This window comes from Balaenoptera borealis (genome assembly GCF_965194805.1).
Source record: "Balaenoptera borealis genome assembly, chromosome: 8".
In the NCBI taxonomy this organism is placed as follows: Eukaryota; Metazoa; Chordata; class Mammalia; order Artiodactyla; family Balaenopteridae; genus Balaenoptera; species Balaenoptera borealis.
The window spans coordinates 106,423,142-106,447,657 of NC_138865.1; positions in this window are offsets into that span (position 1 = coordinate 106,423,142).

Below are 24,516 nucleotides of genomic sequence, written 5' to 3' on the forward strand. Positions count from 1 at the left end.
ATTTTTCCAATCCAGGAATATGGTATCTCTCTCCGTCTGTTTATTTCATCTTTAATTTCTTTCATCAGTGTCTTATAGTTTTCTACTTACAGGTCTTTTGTCTCCTTAGGTAGGTCTATTCCTAGGTATTTTATTCTTTTTGTTTCAATGGTAAATGCGAGTGTTTCCTTAATTTCTCTTTCAGATTTTCCATCATTAGTGTATAAGAATGCAAGAGATTTCTGTGCATTAATTTTGTATCCTGAAACTTTACCAAATTCATTGATTAGCTCTACTAGTTTCTGGTAGCATCTTTACAATTCTCCACGTATAGTACCATGTCATGTGCAAACAGTGACAGCTTTACTTCTTCTTTTCTGATTTGGATTCCTTTTATTTCTTTTTCTTCTCTGATTGCTGTGGCTAAAACTTCCAAAACTGTGTTGAATAATAGTGGTGAGAGGGGGCAACCTTGTCTTGTTCCTGATCTTAGTGGAAATGGTTTCAGTTTTTCACCATTAAGAACGAAGTTGGCTGTGGGTTTGTCATATATGGCCTTTATTATGTTGAGGTAAGTTCCCTCTATGCCTACTTTCTGGAGAGTTTTTATCATAAATGGGTGTTGATTTTTCTGAAAGCTTTTCTTGCATGTATTGAGATGATCATATGGTTTTTCTCCTTCAATTTGTTAATATGGTGGTTTATCACATTGATTGATTTGCATATATTGAAGAATCCTTGCATTCCTGGGATAAACCCCACTTGATCATGGTGTATGATCCTTTTAATGTGCTGTTGGATTCTGTGTGCTAGTGTTTTGTTGAGGATTTTTGCATCTATTTTAATCAGTGATATTGGCCTGTAGTTTTCTTTCTTTGTGACATCTTCATCTGGTTTTGGTATCAGGGTGATGGTGGCCCCGTAGAATGAGTTTGGGAGTGTTCCTCCCTCTGCTGTATTTTGGAAGAGTTTGAGAAGGATAAGTGTTAGCTCTTCTCTGAATGTTTGATAGAATTCGCCTGTGAAGCCATCTGGTCGTGGGCTTTGGTTTGTTGGAAGATTTTTAACCACAGTCTCAATTTCAAGCTTGTGATTGGTCTGTTTATAGTTTCTATTTCTTCCTGGTTCAGTCTCGGAGGGTTGTGTGTTTCTAAGAATTTGTCTGTTTCTTCCAGGTTGTCCATTTTATTGGCATATAGTTGCTTGTAGTAATCTGTCATGATCCTTTATATTTCTGCAGTGTCAGTTGTTACTTCTCCTTTTTCATTTCTAATTCTGTTGATTTGAGTCTTCTCCCTTTTTTTCTTGATGAGTCTGGCTAATGGTTTATCAATTTTGTTTATCTTCTCAAAGAACCAGCTTTTAGTTTTATTGATCTTTGCTATTGTTTCCTTTATTTCTTTTTCATTTATTTTTGATCTGATCTTTATGATTTCTTTCCTTATGCTAACTCTGGGATTTTTTTGTTCTTCTTTCTCTAATTGCTTTAGGGTTAAGGTTAGGTTGTTTATTTGAGATGTTTCTTGTTTCTTGAGGTAGGATTGTATGGCTGTAAACTTCCTTCTTAGAACTGCTTTTGCTGAATCCCATAGGGTTTGGGTTGTCGTGTTTTCATTGCCATTTGTTTCTGGGTATTTTTTGATTTCCTCATTGATTTCTTCAGTGATCTCTTGGTTATTAAGTAGTGTATTGTTTAGCCTCCACGTGTTTGTATTTTTTACAGATTTTTTCCTGTGATTGATATCTCGTCTCATAGCATTGTGGTTAGGAAAGATACTTGATACAATTTCAATTATCTTAAATTTATCAAGGCTTGATTTGTGACCCAAGATATAATCTACCCTGGAGAATGTTCCATGAGCACTTGAGAAGAAAGTGTATTCTGTTGTTTTTGGATGGAATGTCCTATAAATATCAGTTAAGTCCATCTTGTTTAATGTATCATTTATAGCTTGTGTTTCCTTATTTATTTTCATTTTGGATGATCTGTCCATTGGTGGAAGTGGGGTGTTAAAGTCCCCTTCTGTGACTGTGTTACTGTCGATTTCCCCTTTTACACCTGTTAGCATTTGCCTTATCTATTGAGGTTCTCCTCTGTTGGTTGCATAAATATTTACAATTGTTATATCTTCTTCTTGAATTGAGCCCTTGATCATTATGTTGTGTCCTTTTTATTCTCTTGTAATAGTCTTTATTTTAAAGTCTGTTTTGTCTGAAATGAGAATTACTACTCCAGCTTTCTTTTGATTTCCATTTGCATGGAATACCTTTTTCCATCCCCTCACTTTCAGTCTGTATGTGTCACTAAGTCTAAAGTGGGTCTCTTGTAGACAGCATGTATACGGGTCTTGTTTCTGTATCCATTCAGCTGGTCTATGTCTTTTGGCTGGAGCATTTAATCCATTTACATTTAAGGTAATTGTTGATATGTATGTTTCTTTTTTTTTTTTTAATTAATTAATTTATTTATTTTTGGCTGCGTTGGGTCTTCGTTTCTGTGTGAGGGCTTTCCCTAGTTGCGGCAAGTGGGGGCCACTCTTCATCGCGGTGCGTGGTCCTCTCACTATCGCGGCCTCTCTTGTTGCGGAGCACAGGCTCCAGACGCGCAGGCTCAGTAGTTGTGGCACACCAGCTTAGTTGCTCCGCGGCATGTGGGATCTTCCCAGACCAGGGCTCGAACCCGTGTCCCCTGCATTGGCAGGCAGATTCTCAACCACTGCGCCACCAGGGAAGCCCGATATATATGTGTCTATAACTATTTTCTTAATTGTTTTGGGTTTGTTATTGTAGGTCTTTTCCTTCTCTTGTGTTTCCTGCCTAGAGAAGTTCCTTTAGCTTTCATTGTAAAGCTGGCTTGGTGGGGCTGAATTCTCTTAACTTTTGCTTGTCTGTAAAGGTTTTAATTCCTCTGTCTAATCTGAATGAGATCCTTGCTGGGTAGAGTAATCTTAGTTTTAGTTTTTTGCCTTTCATCACCTCAGATATGTCCTGCCACTCCCTTCTGGCTTGCAGAGTTTCTGCTGAAAGATCAGCTGCTAACCTTACGGGGATTCCCTTGTATGTTATTTGTTGTTTTTCCCTTGCTGCTTCTAATATTTTTCTTTGTTTTTTAATTTTTGATAGTTTGATTAATATGGGTCTTGGCATGTTTCTCCTTGGATTTATCCTGTATTGGACTCTCCGTGCTTCCTGGACTTGATTGACTATTTCCTTTCCAATAATTAGGGAAGTTTTCAACTATAATCTCTTCAGATATTTTCTCAGTCCTTTTCTTTTTCTCTTCTTCTTCTGGGACCCCTATAATTTGAATGTTGGTGTGTTTAATGTTGTCCCAGAGATCTCTAAGACTGTCCTCAATTCTTTTCATTCTTTTTTCTTTATTCTGCTCTGAGGTAGTTATTTCCACTATTTTATCTTCTAGGTCACTTATCCGTTCTTCTGCCTCAGTTATTCTGCTATTGATTCCTTCTAGAGAATTTTTAATTTCATTTATTGTGTTTGTTCATCATTGCTTGTTTGCTCTTTAGTTCTTCCATGTCCTTGTTAAACGATTCTTGTATTTTCTCCATTCTATTCCCAAGATTTTGGATCATCTTTACTGTCATTACTCTGAATTTTTTTCAGGTAGACTGCCTATTTCCTCTTCATTTGTTTGGTCTGGTGGGTTTTTACCTTGCTCCTTCATCTGCTATGTGTTTTTCTGTCTTCTCATTTTGCTTAACTTACCATGTTTGGGGTCTCCTTTTCACAGGCTGCAGGTTCACAGTTCCCATTGTTTTTGGTGTCTGCCCCCAGTGGCAAGGATTGGTTCAGTTGGTTGTGTAGGCTTCCTGGTTGAGGGGACTCATGCCTGTGTTCTGGTGGGTGAGGGTGGATCTTGTCTTTCTTGTTGGCAGGACTGCGTCTGGTGATGTGTTTTGGGGTGTCTGTGAAGTCAGTATAACTTTAGACAGCCTCTTGCTTATGGGTGGGGTTGTGTTCCTGTCTTGTTAGTTGTTTGGCGTAGGGTGTGCAGCACTGTAGCTTGCTGTTTGTTGAGTGGAGCTGGGTCTTAGCATTGAGATGGAGATCTCTGGGAGAGCTTTCACCGTTTGTCATTATATGGAGCTGGGAGGTCTCTGGTGGACCAGTGTTCTGAACTCAGCTCTCCCACCTCAGAGGCACAGGCCTTACACCCGGCCGGAGCACCAAGACCCTGTCAGCCACATGCCCAGGTAAGTGGGGAGTTTCTTGCCTTTGGGAAGTCTGAGGTCTTCTGCTGGTGTTCTGTTGGGGTTTTTCCACATGTAGATGTATTTCTGATGTATTTGTGGGGAGGAAGGTGATCTCCATATCTTACTCCTGCGCCATCTTGAAGGTCTCCTGCTGCTGCTCTCCCCTGGTGGTGGTGCTGCCTCTCTACTCTCTGTTTTTGCTCTCATAGTATTTGCTTACTCATAGCACCTGCATCCTCATCACATGCCTTTCTCAGCATCTCCCACGGCTTACCCTACTCTACCTTATGGACTCTGAACACTTCCATCTTAGCTTCCCCACAGTTACCAACATCATTCTCTAAGTGTTTTCTGGTTCAGATTTCTTAGAGTGGACATCTAATTTGTCTAGCTTATGTTTTATACCGGACCACTTCATGGGATGCTGACTAGTCTGTGTATCAGCAGTTTTAAGGGACAAGTACCAAACTCTGATCAATTAAATGTAACCCTAGTGAGCAGGGTTCTGCAGTAAGAGAATAGTGTACTGTGTCCTCAAAAGGAGTGTTCTGGGGTTATTGCTGTAAGGAATGCTGTGAGTGGGAAGATTTTATAATTTTTTAGAAGAAAATGATGAGGATGTTAATATAGCAAACATATCTAAATCAGAGGAAATTTACTGACATTGACTATCATGGACATTGGTCCTGGAAGACATCATGTTTCCAAAGCTCCCACCATTGCTTTAAATGGGGTATTCTTAATCTTAAGTCCAGGGACTTGGATGCGCATTGTGGGTCTATGAAGACATTATAGCATTCTGTGTTTAAGTGTTTATTAATAGCACATGAGTAGCTTTGGAGTTAGAAGTGGACCCCAAGTCTCTAAACACCATTTTTAAAAATTTTCAGATAAACATTTTTAGTTCCTTTTCCTGTTCCTTCAACTAAATATTATGTCATTCTTCATAGCATTTATGAAAATCAATTATGACTGTGGGTTTTTTCTTCCTAATTTTTAATCTGCATTCCCCCATTAAAATTAAGTGGCACTGTGGGAGGGACCTTTACTGTCTTGTTCACCACTTATTCCTAGTCCATTGATATCTTTTGGATAGAACAAGGTAGGGTCAAAGAGAGAAAATTGAGAAAAAATAATAAGTTAGTAACTGCTTGAGTCTGCTTTTTGGAATTTAGGGAAGGCCTAGGAGACTAAAGCCTTTTTCTACAAACAAGAAACAGGGGACACAGAGGGGCTTTTGTACGTGGTAGGTCCCCATAGCATGATGCTCGGTTCAATAGCTATAATTTTATTGTGTATTCTATGTTACTTAATCTTTCCTTCATTAATCATTACCAGGGACATCGAAAATATTGCCTCTTTTTGTGTGTGTGTGAAATAATTGAAGTTCAGAGAGTTCAAGCAACTTGCCTGAATGACACATCTTGGAAAAGACAAGTGCAATATTGTGAATGTGAAAATGAGATGTGAATTTAGTCATTCAGATGATCAAAATGTATTTCTCTTACATATTTGGTCTTCTTCCATGGTTCCTGGCTCACAGCTCCCAAAACCCTTGGATTTTCCTGAATAATGGAAGCATTTTTTGTTATAATATTTAGGCTCTTGTCCTCAGTTCCTGAAATTGCTTCCAAGCCATAAAGGTGAAATGCGTGTCTTGTTATTTATAACAAGCCCTTTCCCACCACAACCCAGTTTATATTAAAGAGCTGACTTTTGGAAAGCATCTTAGGATGGGGGCTAGTTGCCAGGGGAACCCAACTTGACTAGAAAGGTGAAACTTTCAGTCCCAGCCCCTGATTTCTGTGGAGGTTAGAGGGGCTGAAGGTTGAATCAATCGCCAGTGGTCAATGATTTGATCAATCATGTCTATGTCACAAAGCCTTCATAATATCCTAAAGGAGGGGGTTAGGATAGCTTCCAGGTTGGTGAGCAAGGATACTTCCATGTGTCAATGAGCTGGACCCCAAACTCTATGAGGACAGAAGCTCCGTTTTTCAGAACCTCACCCTGTGTATCTCTTCATCTGGCTGTTGACTCATATCCTTTAATATTCTTTGTAATAAACCAGTAATCTAGTAAGTAATCTGGTTTCCTGAGTTCTTTGAGTTGCTCTAGCAAATTAATCAAACCCAAGGAGAAGGGGTCATGGGAAACTGATTTATAGCCAGTTTATCAGAAGTACAGGTAACGACTTGGACTTGGGATTTACAACTGAAGTGGAAGGTGTTCTTGTGGGACTGAGCCCTTAACCCATGGAATCTGTTGCTCTCTCCAGGTAGATAGTGTCAGAATTGAGTTGGATTATAGGACACAAAGTTGGTGTCCCAGAACTGCTTGGCAGTATGGGGGATCCCCACCCACACTGGGTGCAGAACTCTCAACAAGAATGGGATTTGAACCCAGTTTTGAACTCAGTTATTGATGGGGTATGAGAAGGAGAATGAGGAAACTGGAGGGAGGGTATACAATTCAGTGACTATACAAGTTTCAATAAACAAGAATTATCCTTGAAATAAATACAGACATTTATTCCATCATGTAAACATCTCTGAGCCTGCATTTTCACAGAACCTCTGTGTGATTCTGACAGTTAACATTTATTCAGGACTGACTTTACCAGGCATTGTTCTAAATAGTTAAGTGCTTTGCTCAGTGTTTCATAGCTGGTGGGTGGCCAAGGCAGATCCAACTCCAGAAGCTAGGTTCTTAACCACTTACTATACTCTAGTGGCTTCTCTGAGTCACATAGTTGTGCATCACGTTTTGAGAAACATGTAGATAAATAAGTACTGAATTTAGAGGCTCAGAGACAGTGGCTGCAGTAGCGAGGTGTGGTGCCTGGCACAAATCATCATGCAGAGTCTGTCTAAAATTAACATGAAAGGTGGCCATGATCAATAAAACCAAAAGCATAAACCAATACCTGGCACAACATGTGCAGTAAACATTTGTTGAGTAAATAAATATTTATGAGGACAAGAGCAACTTTTCAGTCTTAGAGAAGAAGGACAATGCATTCGTTTAACCATGGAAATTTTGAAACCCAGAATTAGAATAAAATTTAAAAGTCATCAAGACCATCTCACCACCCCCCCCACCCCCGCCACCCCAATCGATGATACAACCATCTTACAATATTTTAGGCCTGTAGTCAGTCAGTTAAAGAAAAAAGCAGCCTCTGGCTTGTAGTGAGACAATGAGAGAAAAGACCAGAAATCTGATCCAGAGAGAATTAAGGGGACTTTAAATGCCAGAGTCGAATAGACTCCTGATTGTAGCCAGGTATTTGAAGGACAAGAGGGAGAGAAATTAATACTTCAGTAATGATGGCTACAATCATCTGCTATCGTAGAAAGATGCATATGGACATGTGGGGCCAATGTGTGCCTACTGATCTCTCTCACAATTCCTTTTTTATTGTTCATCTTTTCCTGTTAGCTCACACAGCCAGTGTTTGAGGGACTGCGGCTCCTCTTGGGCCTGCCAGTCTGACTGCTGTTGAGCAACCATGAAATACGAAGGTCCATGAGCCCTTTAATTGGACAAGTCCCAGTTAATACTGCAGTCGAGATGATGAGAGTCGGGGTAGGTAGGTGGAAGAGAGAAAGGCAAAATGAGAGAGAGAGAGAGAGAAAGAGAAAGAGAGAAAGAAAGAATCCATGAATGTCTTCTTCATAGAGAGAGGGGAAACAAATATAGGAAAAGAGCCACTGTACAAAATTCAGTCCAACCAACACTGGTGACAGATAGGACTTCAGGAGCCCCATACCCACTTGGGCAGGTGAATAAACTTTTCTAGTCTTCTAAGTCACAATGATCTAAGCTGATGACATTGCTAATATTCACAGTCTACTTGATGCTCACTGGGTAGAAAGAATAATCTTAAACTACAGTTATTGAATCACAGAATTTGAGTGATAGATCTGTTATGCAAACTCAAGTCACCTCACTTCCACCCCAGAACTTCTTTTACTTAAAATGTTACATTAAGGTACTGATTTAAGATTAGTCCAATGTATAAACTAGCCATAGTCTCCTAAGAGTTTGGCTTATTCCTGGTTTAAAATAGAAATGTCCATTATAATTTATAATGGAAATACCAGGGTAGTTGAGAGGCATTTAATGTACCTTATTAAAAATGAATAAACCAAAACCGACATTTTTGAAATTTGTGTCTTTAGCTGTTGAACAAATAGTGAATGTTTACTACATGGAAGAAAAATTGTGCTGGATGCTGGATGCTCAGAATTCAGTGATGACTAAGGTGGGCACATTCTCTGCCATTAATTAACATTCAGTTTAGGAAGGGAGGGAAAGAGAAGAGTAAGCAGAAAATTGCCATATCAGGGGATACGAGTAATGGAAGAGCAAGTGTAGTGAGTTATGGGGCCACAGAAAGGAGTATCTTGGTCAAATGCAGAAATAATTAAGGCTTCCTAGAGGCAGTGTCTTCTAGCCAGAGGCCTAAAGTATGAGCATGAGTTAGCCAAACAGGGTATGGAAAAGTATTCCAGGTAAAGGGAACAGTATGTCCAGACCCTATGGCACATTTAAGAAAAGAAAGCAGGTTCTTTCTGGCGGTACTATATGGAACTGCTGTGGACTGAGTGTTTCTGTCCTGCTAAAATTCATATCTTGAAGCCCTAATGCCGAGTGTGACAGTATTTGGAGGTGGGCCCTTTGGGAGGTAATTAAGTTTAGATGAGGTCATGAGGCTAGAGTCTCCATGATGGGATTAGGACCCTTAGAAGAAGATAAAGAGACCAGAGTGAGCTCTCTCTTTCTGCCGTTTGAGGATACAGCAAGAAGGCAGCAGCCTACAAGCCAGGAAGAGGGCTCTCACCAGAACCTGACCATGTTGGCACCCTCATCTTGGACTTCCAGCCTCCAGAACTGCGAGAAATTGTTTGTTGTTTAATCCACCCAGTATATGGTATTTGTTACAGTAACCTGAGCTGGCTGAGACAGGTACGATGAGAAAAACGTCAGGAGGTGAGGCTGGAGTAGTGACCGCAGACCAAAACATGAAGTTCCTTGTAAGTCCTGCCAGTATAGTCTTTACACAAACAGAACTAGAGGACCTTTGCAGACTATTAGAGCTCACTTTTTAATGCTGCTTGCTGGGTAGACTTCACCCCTGCTATAACAGCTCTGCTGGGGCCTAGGACTCAGTCTTGCACTCCAAATCCCCATTCCAGTAACTGAGATTCTACCTTGATCTGAGCAAGCCCAATCCTGCACCCCTGTTTTGCTTCCAGCATCCAGGTCTCGATCGTCAGTGTTTGAATCCCAGCCAAGAACAAGTTCCAAGCATCCGAAGTCTCCTCTCAGACTAGGGTTCTACCTTTCTCTTTCTGAACCTAACAGAATTGGAGGCCCTTTCCTGAACCTGAGGCCATACTGGTTCATACTGCATACCCATGGAATTTTTTACCTCCATCTCATCATCGGCTCAGCAGGATCTCCATTTGAAATCAACTCACATCCTGACATTGGCATTCTGCCCGCCCATTAACACCTGCTGGGCAGCCCAGGTGTGAACTATGTCCATACTCAGGCTTCGCTTCATACCTCCATCTACCCCTTGCCTGCTTTTTCTTCTAGCACCAGAAGCTGAATCCAACTCTATAGGCCTTTGAATGTCATTTCTAGTCTATTCACTGCATCTAACCTGGCTTGACCGTGGTGTTTCTAACTAGCTCTTTCTATAACCGTTATGAAGTTCCACAAGGATAACTAAAATATTGCCTGAAACGATAGTGGCCAAATACCCAACAGGCGAGAAAGAACAGTAAAATAGAGTAGGTTTGATAATTCATAATGTTTGCAAATTAAGAGAAGGAATGGATTTTGGTATGGTCTAGCAGAGAGGTAAGGTTGCGTTAGTTCTTTCCTTTATTTACTCAGCAGAAATTTAGAGGATAACTGCTTTGTGCCAGAAACTGCTTTAGGCTCTGAGATTTTGGCTGCAAACAAGGTAAAGGTACACGGAGATCCTAGTCTAGGGGAGAAGGAAAATCTGAGATTTAAATTGTCATCTAGGGTAGACTAAGAGTGTTTCAGTGTGGTAGGAAGGCATGAAATGTATATCAGCAGAAACTGGTTCTTTAGAAGCAACCATTGAAGCATGGTCCACAAATGATGTTTAGGCTTTGGGGAATCCTGACACCTATCAGATCCCATTCAGTTCTGAAAACCTCTGTTGTGCTGGGTTCTTTTTGCCAGGAATCCTAAGGCAGAAGGTAGCGAGCAGATAGAAAATACTCCCAGAAGAATTGTTCAAGTTGCTTGCCTAGAAATATGATGCCACAGGTAGAACCAAAACCAACAGCAAGAGAGAGGGAGATGGATACAGCAGGAGTGTTTCTACTTTATCTGATGCTATGTTTAGTGACATCTCATCCCTCATGCAGACTCTTTTCTGAACATTTTCTTCCCTTATATATGGAGTATATTATTCAATGATTGTCAGCAGTGAGAAATGCATGGAGAGAGAAAAAAAGGAGTTGGCCTCTCGGTGACACTGTATAAGGAATCTATTTCTTTTATCAGAGAACGTGGACTCCAAAGAATGGATTCCATAATAACTATCCATCATCTGCACGGGAAGCACAACAAGCCCAAATGCCCGGTTAGCCAGCTACCTGGGCCTCCTCTCCTGTGGGAGAGTGTACTGTCCTTCCTTTCCTCCTGGGCCACAAGTATGTTAGTCTAAAGAGAGAGGAGAAGAGGCCTCAGGAGCTGCCAAAATGATGCAGTGGATAAGTTTGGTGCTAAACTGAAAGAGATAAGCTTTCTCTTTTCGAACATCAGTTGAGCTTGTATTAGGCAGGTCTGTCTCTTCCTGAGGGTCTCTCGAAAGGGTCTCTCCCTTTCAGATCAAACCCCTTTCTTCTCATATTGAATATAAGACAAATATTTCACGTGTTTATAAAAATAATAAGTTATCTCTAGGTAATAAGATAGCTGGTAATTTTTATTTTTTTGTTTAGCAGTATATTCTAAATAATATCTACTCAGCAAGTAGTTCTTTAAAAAAATACATTTTTCTAAATTTGGTACTAGTGTAAGAGTGTAGATTAGTGTAACCCTCTTACAGGGCAATTTTAAGACATTCTTAACTATTCAAATGTAGATACTTTTTGTTATTGCAATTCTTTGTCAAGAATATATTCTAAAGAGTACTTCTCAGGAGTGTGCAAAGATATACTTAGAAGAATGTCCATGATAGTATTTACAAAGCAAAACTGGAAATAGCCTAAATGTCTATCAGTAGACAATTCATTAAATAAATGATGACTTTTTCATACAAATACTCTATAACTATTAAAAGAAAATGGTAGATCTATATATGCTGAAATGGAGAGATCACCAAGTTGTTTTATTACATGAAAAAGCATGGTGCAGAAAGGAACTTCAGGGATTCTGTTTTATTTCTTGGTCTGGGTCCAGCTGGTTACATCTGAGCATTCAGCTTATAAAAAAATCAGAGTTCTAAACTTAAAATATGTGTTTTATATATATTTTTTCTGCATGCACATTATACAAGAAAAATGTTAAAACAATATACAAAATATCATGTAATGCCCTTTGTGATTTGTGGTTTCAAAATGGCAAATATTTATATTAAACGCCTTGATATTTATACAAATTCTAGGATACACAGACGCTATAAACAATGATGATCTCTGGAATGGAGAGAAGAAGTTAGGACATGTAGAATTTTACTTTTGGTTTTATATCTGTTGCAATTTTTGATTTGTGATAAGAGAAAAAAGTAGTTAAGATTATTTTAAATACTGGTACCGATTCCTGGAAAAAGTAATATAAATCTCTGTCTTCATCACTTGAAGTCAACTATCAAGCCCTGTGGCAGTTTTTCCCTACCAGGTCTATGCTCTCCACTTCTAGAATTCATCACGATGTATCTGCAGTGCTCTGCTCTCATTCTTGGTGTACCAGACTCACTCTGCATTTTTCAAGACCTCCATTCCAAATCTAAGTGGGTGGGCGTCTGTTAAACAGCTGCTGCTTCCAAACTGAGAAGGGGCCACATTGCAAGCAAGAGGCCAGGGCAAGAATCATTCTGAGTGGAAAATGGCTTGGCAGGGTCCAGTGCTCTGGGATCCATATGAGAGGAAACATCATTAATGTTAATCTGAGCTCAGGGTGGAGGAATGGAAGCTATGGTTTCTGAAGGGAATGGCTTGAGCTAAGGGTGGGTTTTATTTGACAGAGACAATGAGGAATCACTTGCCTGTGCTAAGTGGAGACACTATTATCCTGAATGGATACATGATTTTCAGCTGCCGCCTTTGTTCTGGTGCAGACGAGCTATACAGAAGCAGTGAAGAGGTGGCGGCGTCCCTGAGCCTCCCAATGCCAAAGACTGTGCCCAAGTATGGGGTTAGGATTCCCACTGTGGGTGGAGGAATAGCAGGGTTGCATACACAGAACTGTTTATTTTTAGGTTTTGTAGGTATCCCTAAAATCACATCAACTAAATGCCGAAGAGTCCATTCACTATAGCCTAGTGGTTAAGGGCAAAGGATTTGGGATCAGCCTGACCCATGCGTCAATCTTGATTTTTAACACTAAGTGGCTTTGTGACCTTAAATGAGTATCTAAACTTCAGCGTCTTCATCAATAAAGGGGGAATAATAATATTTATCTTATTGCTGTTTTCGGTGGTTATTAACATTGGTAAGAGACATTTATAGCGATTACCATGTGCCACAGTACCTACGAGTTATATATAATTATAATAATTTTGCATGAGAGAAAATGGAAGATATAAGGATATGGCTAGAATGGAGAAGAAATGGGATTCAAACACAAGTCTGTCTGATGCAGAACCCAGTTTACCTTGAACACTACTTTGTGCTAGAACTGTGTAGTTTAGTCCTATCAAAATGACAGTGTACTGCCGAGATCTCTTGAAAGGAAATATGCTTCCATCATTCTCTCAAAACTATGAAGTTAACCCCCCTTTATAGCATTCACTCGGGATCTCAAATGGCTCAGAACATCAATGAAATTCTCAAGGACCAAAAACATTAAGATTGGGGACTTCCCTGGTGGCGCAGTAGTTAAGAATCCGCCTGCCAATGCAGGGGACACGGGTTTGAGCCCTGGTCTGGGAAGATCCCACATGCCGTGGAGCAACTAAGGCCGTGCGCCACAACTACTGAGCCTGCACTCTAGAACTCACAAGCCACAACTCCTGAGCCCGAGAGCCACAACTACTGAAGCCCACACGCCTAGAGCCCGTGCTCCGCAACAAGAGAACCCACTGCAATGAGAAGCCCACGCACTGCAACGAAGAGTAGCCCCTGCTCGCCGCAACTAGAGAAAGCTGCGTGCAGAAACGAAGACCCACTGCAGCCATAAATAAATAAATGAATAAATAAACAAATAAACAAACATTAAGATTGCTCCACAGCTCACTCTCATGTTATTACAATGTCACCCTGCTAGTAACTGGTGACCTTGTGATCCACTGGCTAAACTAGACCAGTGCTACTAGAAGGTTCTCTGCAGGACAGGAGTATCAGTATCACCTGGGAGCTTTTAGAAACGCAAATGATGGCCCTACCTCAGACCTACTGAATTAGAAGCTAATTTGAAGGCTGGGTGCTAAGAAGGTGTTTTAACAAGCTCTCCAGGTGATTCTTATGCATATTAAAGTTTAAGAAGCACTGGGCCTAGAATGAGGGCAAGTCAGCTATAAAAAGGGAAGGAAGGAAGGCCAAGTTCCTATCCACATTACTGGAGGAGGGTCTTCTTTCTAAATGGCCTGGTCCCTTTCTCCAGGTAATCTCAGTCTGAAATTATTTCTCCTTTATATGCTGTTTGGGGAGGGGAGGGAGGATGGTTTAGGCAGGAGGAGGAGGAATTAAAGTTAACTGCTTCCTAAAAGCTTGAGGGATTTTTCAAACACTAATAAGGCTCAGATAACCTGGAAAAGATATTTTCTTCTTTTTTCTTTTGTTTTAAAATTTTCTGCAAGTGTCCTGTCGAGAAAAATGTATGCTCTGGAACAGGAATCAGGAATCTGAGTTCTAATTATCTTTTCTTTCCATTCTCCATCATCTCAGGTCCTTCCCTCTCCTCTCTTTACCTCTTTCTCTTTCTTAATTCCCTATAGGTAGCTGGTCTGTTGGGGAATTAATCGTGAATAAAGTAGAAATACCCCTACTCTCAATGAGAATACAGGCTTCTGAGGGGATAATGAGAAATAAATGGGCAAATGCGATGCAGTGTGATCCATGGACTGATCACGGAGTCTTCCCAGAGGAAGGGTTGGCTAGGATGAGATTTGGTTAGGCAAGAATTTTGAAGTGAGGTGAGGACTGGTGGGAGTATGGCCAAAGAAACTTAAAGGTGGGTGAACATGCAAAGAATTTTATAAAGGTCTCTTGGCTTGAGGAGAGAAGAAAAGGAGGGGTGGCTTGATAATAAGGCTCAAGAAACCACCAGCAGCTGGAAGAGGGGGGCCTTGAGCAATCAAGAAGTCAATCCCTCTCCCAGAGATAGATACAGCTCTAGGAGAAGGGTGAAGAAGAATGTTACTCTCTACTCTTCTTCCCTCCATCTCAAGTTAGCACTCATCAGGGAAACTCTGAGTTTCTGATCTATAGCATTTCTCGTTAACAGAAAAGTGCACCTGTAAGAAATCCAATAAATTTGAAACTCAAATTTCATATAGAAGCACTTCATGGGTTGTCCTTTCCCAAGGCTGGGGGTCCATAGGGCAGTATTGCTTAGCAGTTACAAATATGAACTTTGGAGTTAGCCAGAGATATATAGCATCAAATGCCCATACTGCCTCTTACTGCCTTTGTGTCCTTGTGCAAGGTTATTAAACTTGTCAGACTCGGACTTTCCATTTCCTTATCTGTATAATGCAGGTAATAAAACCTACCTCTGACAAATGTTGCAAAGATCAAATGAGATAATCTTGGCACTGGGTCTGGGTACATAGTAAGCCCTCAAGGGTTCTAATTAAAACACTCCTTGCCCTTTTATTCACTTGAGTGATCAGCAAGCACTTTATCCCTAGCCTATAAGAGAGTAAAAGGATCCCTTTTCTTTGCTCCAGGGGATTTGGGTAGAAAGAATATAATGTGTTGTGGGAACTTTAGAGATGAGAACTATTGGATAGAAGAATGGATATATAGCATAGGCAACATCTGAGTTGAGTCTTGAAGGATATGCTGAAGAGGAAAAGGAAGTAATTATAGAATGTATTCTGAAAATAACTACAATTTATTGAGTGCTTACCAAGTTCTGGGCATTGTTGTAGGCACAGTGCTTGTACTGATTCATTTTCTCTTCACAAAAACCCCGGGATATGGGTACCATCATTGTCCCCATTTTACGGAGCAAGAGACAGCAGAACAAAGAAGTCAAGTAACTTGCCCAAGGTTATATAACTATTAAGAGATAAAGCCAAGTTTTGATTCTAAGTAGTCAGCCACAGAGGCTCTTAATCACTAGACTCATATTATGTTCTACTTAATTATACCTCCATTTTATTCCAAATTAATTTTAAAAAGTAAATAGATGGGCTTGGCTGGAGGATAAGGTGTTCGAAGGGGATTATTTGGAGAAATCGCCACAGAGAAGGGGATTAAAGTCTCTTTTGGGATGCACAGGTGAGGAGCAAAGATTTCTGAGAAGAAATATTTAGAAATAATGATTCCATGTGATAGAAATAAGCCCTCTGTTGCCCTTATTTCGTTGCCTCACATTTATATGAACCAAAATATATTCCGCTCACACAAACCACTTCCACATCTTTTGTTTTTAATCTTTCCAACATAGGAGAACAAATTTAACAATGAGATTCTGTTTCTGTTCTGTACATGTGGAATAATTAAATTTGCATCCCACTTCAGCGTTGGATCTGCTGTTTGAAGGGAAATGTATCAATTGGACACATGCCCCATGATTTCTAGTCTGCAAATAAGGCATTTGGAGGAGGGGGAAGAAAAGGCAACATCTTTCTCCCAAGCAATAATCACACTAAAATCTTCACTTAGCGACAGCTTGTTGGAGGCTGGATTAATTCCCATTTGAGAGGGGCCAAAGGGGCAGGGAATCGAAGCAAGGAAGCTGGAGAAAAACAGTGCGTAATTATGGAAAGTCGCAGAGGACTCTGAAAGGAAAAGTTTGCAAGAGAGCTCAACTGGCAGATACCTGAAAAAGACCTTGCTCAGGAAGCCTCGGGGACGTCTTTCAGTCTCTGTTTTATTTCTAAGGTCCTAATATCTTTTTCTATATAGAACCCAAGGACTTGACCTGATTCATGGAAGATACAAATGTTGTAGAGTGCAAATAATTGATGCATGGATTTGGGAGTGAGGAGATGAACTTGGACTTAAATCTCAGTCCTGACACTTTGTGTGTCTGTAAGACCTCGAGCAAATTCCTTGCTTCTCAGAGATGCTTTCTTTCACTGTGTTTAAAAAAGAAAAAAAAAAGGAAAAATGTAGGATATTTATTTCTACTTTTTATTGAAGGTACAAATTTTTTAAAAAATGAATAACATGTTAAGGCTCTTGATACATATTAAATACTCAAAGAATGTTTTTCTAAATTCTCTTTCCTTTCAGTGTCACTCCTATATTTATGTTTCTAAAATGTACCATTATTTTGTTTAAACAAAATCTACTTTTAATTGTAGGGGTGGTGGGAGAGAAATTGATGCAGAAGAAACTGATTATCTAATGGCAATAGTCTAGGGCATTAATAGGGATAATTTTACTAATAACTAAGATCTTGTATTAAAAACAAAAACAGAAGTCTCACCTGGTGATTACCTTCACTCTTCCTTTTTTAATTAACTAATTAATCTATTTATTTATTTAGTTTTGGCTGCATTGGGTCTTTGTTGCTGCGCGCAAGCATTCTGTAGTTGTGGCGAGCGGGGGCTACTCTTTGTTGCGGAGCGGGGGCTTCTCATTGTGCTGGCTTCTCTTGTTGCGGAGGACGGGCTCTAGGTGCGCATGCTTCAGTAGTTGTGGAACACGGGCTCAGTAGTTGTGGCACACGGGTTTAGTTGCTCTACGGCATGTGGGATCTTCCCGGACCAGGGGAAGAACCCGTGTCCCCTGAACTGGCAGGCAGATTCTTAACCACTGCACCACCAGGGAAGCCCTACCTTCGTTCTTGTACTGACCTCAGCTTATGTTTTTCCCCCTGGCTCTTTATCCTCTTCCAAGAAGTTGAATGAGTAAACTTTTCTTCAACTATTTATATTTTCCACTACCCTGTAATCTACATGACAGCAGAATCTGTGTCTGATTTGCTAATGCCTGTATCACTGTTCCTTCTCCCAGAATCTAGAATGTAAGTCAACAAGCATGTATAGCATGAACAAGTGAATGATATTTTTTTGCCCTTATGGCCTTTCAAACCTAAAGTTTCTGAAAGAACAAGGAAAGAGAACAGTAAAGAATGTTTGGTCTTGCTGGGGTGAAGTAAAGAACCAAATTCTTATTTGGTCAATCAAAGAGAAGTTTGAACCTGACACTCCTCATCCCAAATTCTAGAGATAAGAATTTTTTTCTGAGTGAAAATGAAGTGTTTTTTTTTTTTTAATGATTCCCATTACATTAAACACTAGCCAGCTTATCAAAATGCAGAAGTAATAAAATTTTTCATAATTGAAAAGTGGTTTTTGTTTGTTCTGTAAACATAATGGTTTCAAGCACTTTATCTTCCTTGCCTTCCCTTCCCTCTACTGTCTGTGGTGTGGAGAATGGATCAGACAGGCCCAGAAGTGGAAGCAGGGGACCCCTAGATAGCAGCTGTGTAGGGGATTTATAATGACATCCTTGATGAGGATGGAGCAGAGCAAATAGAAAGAAAGTAAATTTGGAATATATTTTGCAGTAGACCTGAAAGAACCAGAAGAGCTTTGGAGGCAGAGAATGAGAAAAACCAGTGTATTAAGGTTGACTCCTAAGATGTTTGATCTGAGCTAGCAAGTGGATATTGGTGCCATTTACTGAGAGTAGGAATTTTGGGGGAGGAAAAGACTTTTTTCTTTTTTCTTTTACTTTTTTGGTTGAGGTAGGGGACTGGTGAAATATGCACATCACTTTTGTTTACTTTTTCTGCTTGAAGATACTGTTTGTGATGCCTATCACATCAAAGAGGAATTTTTTATTTGGCAGTTAGCATTATGAATATAGAATTCAAAGGTGAGCTCTGGTCTGGCAATGCATTTGAGCTTTTTCAGCATAAAGGTGGTGTTCTAAGCCATGATGTTTGATGTATCTGCTCTTAAGAAATTTTATCTTCCTCTCTTGAATGAGGACCAGTCTCAACCAAGTCCAATGGGTATTGAGGTTCCAAAAGTGGACTCATGTATCTTGCAATCAAAATGACATGCATCCTAACCTCATGAATTCGAGGGAAAATATTGGGAGAAGTTAAAGGTTTAAAGACAGTATTACTGGAGCTAAACTTATAAATTGTTTAAAAGTTTGTGGAATATCCTTAGGTTTACAGAATCATAGAATTTTAGGGTTACATGGTAACTTAAACTTTTAGACTATTATCCCTTTGAAGAAGAATAACTTTTAAGAATAACTCTGTACAAAACCCCTGGTAAGTTATTAAAATGTCAGTGCTTATACACTTCCTTTGATTGGGGAAGTGTGTTTGCTTGTATTTACTTCTGTTATTTGGATCATAAAGAATTAGCATGATCTTTTCCCATAATCTGTAGATATTTGAAGACAGTGATGTTATCTCTGTTTTCCGCCAGCATTTATATCCCTAGGGTTTTTTTTTTTAGCCTTTTCTCAAATCATGATCATTTTAGTCTCTTCATATCCTCCTCATCTCTTCTCTAAATGAGCTACCATTTTTTGTAGATAGCCCTCAAAAAGTTTGTATTTCAAGATATGTTATAATGTTAAGATATTTCTGATGATCAACAGATGGGACATTTGGTTGAAAGAGACGTTTGGAAGTACTGCTGCTCATAGAGTAGGGGATTTGTCATGCTTTTAACTCTTCTGGCCACCTGTATTTTTTCTTCTCCCCGTGGAAAGGAGAAGTTCTTCACTAATCTAAAGAACTACATTTTACAAGTAGGCAGAGACACTGATCAAAGTTAATGTTTATAAATGGAATCTTGCAGTAGGCAACTCTGCTGAGGTATACAGGTCTGAGCACTGTCTGATTCTTTTCTGTTTTGCCTTTGAATGGATCAGGGAGACATGTCTCATCCATGCATCTGTCTAGGTAACAAACTAGGTGACTATTCTTCCAGACTTACTTAGTTTGCTCTCCTCTGTAGGCATGTCTGAATATATGGATTCCAGTATAGAGATCTAAAGTAGGAGGGAGGTTGGAGACCTGCTTTAACTTCACATCTAAGTCATACTCTTTTACTCCTCTATTTGCCACAGCCCTGCAAAAAAAAAGAAAATTCAGATATTCACTCAGTGATTTATAAACGGGTGTTTTGCTTCCTATGTAGCTAATTTTCTTTTAATATCTGTGGCATTGGTCAAAACTGCCAAAGGCAGACTGGTGAGCAGTACTCCAGTTCCCCCAACAAGAATGAAACATTTTCCATCTCCCACAAGTGAACCTCATTGATGAAGCTCCCTGCTTTACACAAATTCACATCGATTTCCTCTCTCTGTTTTCTTCATCATTTATAGCCCATAACCATAGACTTAAGTGCTAAATTATTTTCTGCCTCAAATATGTTAGTAATTATTTTATGTCCCCTAATTAAATTATAACATCCCTGAAGGTAGTACTAGTTACTATATTTGAATTTATTTTTTGTAATCCCCTAGTGGGTGAACATAGAGCTGACAATCTACTGTAAAGTCCACAAAACTTCTTAATATTATTTTAAAAACCACCATTTGATATTAAGTTCACAATGTTAAAAATCCACCTTTTCTTCTTTTAAATGTAAATACATAAAGTCATATCCTGGTAAATGGAAGACATCAATAAAATGCTGGGTGTGGAGAGTTTTGAAGGTGAACTGCATCAAAGTTAAGATGGGCTTAGCACATTTAATTTGAAAAATTACTCTGCTTCCAAAAATATAAAGAAGATTATTATTTTCTTGTTTTAATGCAAACACAGCCATTTCCTCCAGCTCTTGCCCCTCACCTACCCCTTGTGTTTCCTATCCCTTCACTGACCTGCTCTCCTCCCCCATCTCCTGTGCTTTCCATACCTGAGTTACATGACCCAGAGATGCATGCAAAATATTTCTAGTTCACAAAATACAATCCATCAACACCTCTTTTTTTTATTGCTCAGAAAAGAATCCATTTTAGCTGGGAAAGTAGATACATCAATTTAAGTGGAAGATTTTTGACAGTTTAATTCAAATTAAGTCCACTTTGTTCAATTAGAGGGAATCTGAGAGGGGATGTAAGAGTATGGTGGGGGGAGGGGGGAGATAAGCATGTCCTATTAGAGGAAAACAAATGTACTTTTCTACATTAAATTTATCTGTGGAGATTTTTAGTTTAAAAAAATGACATCATAACAAGTTGATAATTTATGTTCCCTCAACAAATGGTGAATTACTCACTTCATTTTATATTGCTCTTTCTTTGCTTTTGGCTGGATCCTGACAGTCCTGAGAGATTACAGGGAGAGGGAGAGAGGCACAACTCCTTTCCAACTCTGGAGTTGGCTATTCGAGCTTCGCCATGATTCATTTAATGAAGTTTTTGCTAAAAGGCTTGATCAATGCATAATGGCATTGACATTTTCCGGACCTACAGTGGTGAATTTGAAATGAGAAAACCTGTACAATACAGTGTTTTTGAGCTTCTAAGATTTTTGGTCTTCAGAGTTCAACTATCTTAATATGTGGTCCTCAAATAGTGTTTGTCATAGCCTGACTTTGAAGATGAATCTGACACACTAATCTCTGCAAAAAAACCCCACAAACTCTAAGTCAGCAATCAGAAATAATAATGCCTACAAAACTTTGGAAAGTAAAGTAAATGAGGCAAACAGACTGGGGTAAGGCAATTGGGAGGGGTAGGGGCTAGGTAAAAACAGAGAGCACGTGTTTCATCTAAAAGGAGAAATGAAAACAGTACCTATCTTTTGCTTATTGTTGTCACTGAGAAAGTGTAGCCATGGTTTTATTGGATCTTCCAGTGTTTCAAAGAGAATACGAAAAAAAAAAAAAAACACCCAGATTTATAATGTGCAATCTTCCAACTTTTAGATGTCAGCTCAGGCCATATAAAACATGTCTGGAACTGAATTTCATTTATGCACCTCCATTGTATGCTACTGTTCTAGAGCGTTACACAGAGCTAGCAAATATATACTCTGCTTGACACTGCTTCTGTCTCCTATGCTCATGGCAGATGCTGCTCATTGATCACAGAATTCTTCCCCTACAGAATCTAGAAATGAACTTAGAGTTCTTCCTAACAGGCATTGCAAGCAGCCACTACCAACCATTCATAGTGGGTATGTAAGAAGAAATCCCAGACAAGTGAGACTTAGTCATGTATTCAAAGAATTCCCTGTGTATGACAGATTTTAAAACTTGCATAAAAAATTGGGTCAGACATTAAATTACAGTAATTATACCTGATTATTTGATTGTCTTGTTCAACTTATAAATCATGGTCAAATATTTTCTAATTCGAGTCACTAAGAGTCTTATGAGGTAGGACAGAAATCGTGTCTATATTAAAATGAAGAAAACAAATGTTCAGAGAAGTTAAGTGAGTTGCCAAAGATCAGACATTTAGTAATTAGAGGCATAAGAAATAGTAGCTTAGGTAGCTGGGGATCTTTATAATAATAATTTAAAAATCACAGAGAAAAATCCACAGGGAAAGAATTAAGCTCACAGTACGGAAACAAAAAGAAGCAATGAAAGGTTCCGCTGAGGGCATGAGTTAACCCACATCCACCTTAATTACCAAATACAGTTGGGGAAACAAATGCCTGTGCTCTCCGAGTAAACCTACGCTATTGGAGTTGAGTGGCCATACTTTATGGTGACCCTTCTTATTCTCTCTTGGTTGTCATTAACCAGAGTTGGAGGGAGAGAAGGAGACATTGATATCGGAAAGAGAAAGATACACAGAGACACACAGATCAGAGTTTCAAAGAGCTCTTCTGGTTTTAGCTGGTCATCTTACAGAGAAGCCATAGGGAAGGCAGGACTTTAAGTGTTCCTTCTAACCTTTATTTTCCACCTGGATAATTGCATTGCCTGTCTGCCATAGTGACTATCCAAGTGTTTTCTTTCAGGATTTGTAAAATAATTAACCTGATTCCTCTCCATATGTGAGAGAATCATCTGATGGAGGCATAACTGTCCCTAGTCCCTTCAACAAATAGAGTTGCTCTAACCCTCATCACCATTCCTCAAATACAAGGCTGCTGTGATGCTGATGATGATGGTGATGATAATGAATGGTTATATTTGTAATTCTTCCTACTTGTGCAGTTTTATTGAACTGTAACATGTTTCACATATTGTTTTATATTGGATTGTCCCAAAAACCTTCTTAGGTAAACAGAGCAGGTAGTATGAGAGGTGGAAAGATCGATGCTTGCAGTCTTCACCAATTAAATGTCAAAATCAAATAAAAGCAATAGGAAAGGCTAACATTTGCAATGTGGGAACACAGGGAGGGGGATCTTAAGACAAATACTGGCAGACACAATAGAATTGTACACCAATTTAATAGCTGTTAGAACCCTAAACACACACACTCATTTCAGTTCAGTAATTCTTGGCTTTTAGAGTTGATTCTTTTAGATTAATAATCCTTATGGTTACCAGAGGTGATTAGATTAAGACAAGCCAATTACCTATGTTGACTTTTAGGGAATGTGGTACTATTTGTGCACAGGGTGAGGCATGGAAAATTTTTCAAAATATTTTTTCCTTAACCCCAATTCTGTGACATTTCAAGAATATGTTTATGTGTACGGTGAGATGTTTCAGCTGTGATTAGTCCTGAATAGTCACCATATCCAGAAAAATGAAATTTGTTTGGCCCTGTTCTATGATTACTATTCACACAAATAATTTTGTTGATATGACAGTATTCTTAATTACCTTCAGCAATCCCATTCTTTCCCAAGATATCTACTTAGGCATTATGGTATTACTTATGCCAACTTCGAAATCCCATTTTATTGAAAGCCATTCTATTTAATACTTTGAACTTAAATCCAATATTCCTTTAATAAACTTTATGTAGACTGCTTGTCATATTGTCCCGCATCACAAATATTTTAATGATTTTTTAATTTAAAAAATTACATAACTTTTTATCCTAAAGTTAACATCACTCTGTTAGTAACTTAGGGTCATCGAACCCTTTAAAATTCATTCATCTGTCTATTTATCCATCCTACCAGATATGCATCCATCCATCTTTTCAATCATGCTATCAGTCAAAAATATTTCTTGAGTGCTAACTATAAGCCAGAACCTGGTGAACAAGACACAGTCCCTACCTGGGGGTGATTATTGTCTAGTATGTAGGTCTCAACCGAAGTCGTTCAAACGACTTTCAAACATAGGATGTTCAAACATACAGACACCTGGGTCTCATTCCAGAAATTTTGATTCAGGTTTTGACACTTGCCATAATAAAATCCTAAAAAAGAATACTATTACAGATGCTGCCTGGAAGGAGGGTAAAGTCCACTTGAATCTGGGGGCATGGGCAGTGCCCAGCCCTGGAGAAGCAGAGCAAAGAGTCTGATATTTCATTTTTGGAGCGGTACACTTGGCAAAAAGAGCAAAGTATGAATCTCTGCCTCTTTTCCTGTCTTCTCCACTTTCATCCTCCAAGTTTCTCAAGCCAGAATTTTGCACTTCATGACATGCAGTGCTACCTCCCTCAATTCCCAGTCCTGTCACTTCCAGTCAGTTTCTAAGAACTTTCAACTGCATCTCCAAATATCTTTTGATGTTTTGAGAGTTGTGAGACTTTTTCCTGCATCTCTACTGCCACTTGTCTAATCCGTGATCTCTTTCCAGCAACACTGTGCATCCTGTTTTTTTTTTCTTTTTTAAACATTTTTGTTGGAGTATAATTGCTTTAAAATGGTGTGTTAGTTTCTGCTTTATAACAAAGTGAATCAGCTGTACATATACATATATCTCCATATCTTCTCCCTCTTGGGTCTCTCTCCCACCCTCCCTATCCCACCCCTCTAGGTGGTCACAAAGCACCGAGCTGATCTCCCTGTGCTATGCAGCTGCTTCCCACTAGCTATCTATTTTACATTTGGTAGTATATATAAGTCCACGCCACTCTCTCACTTC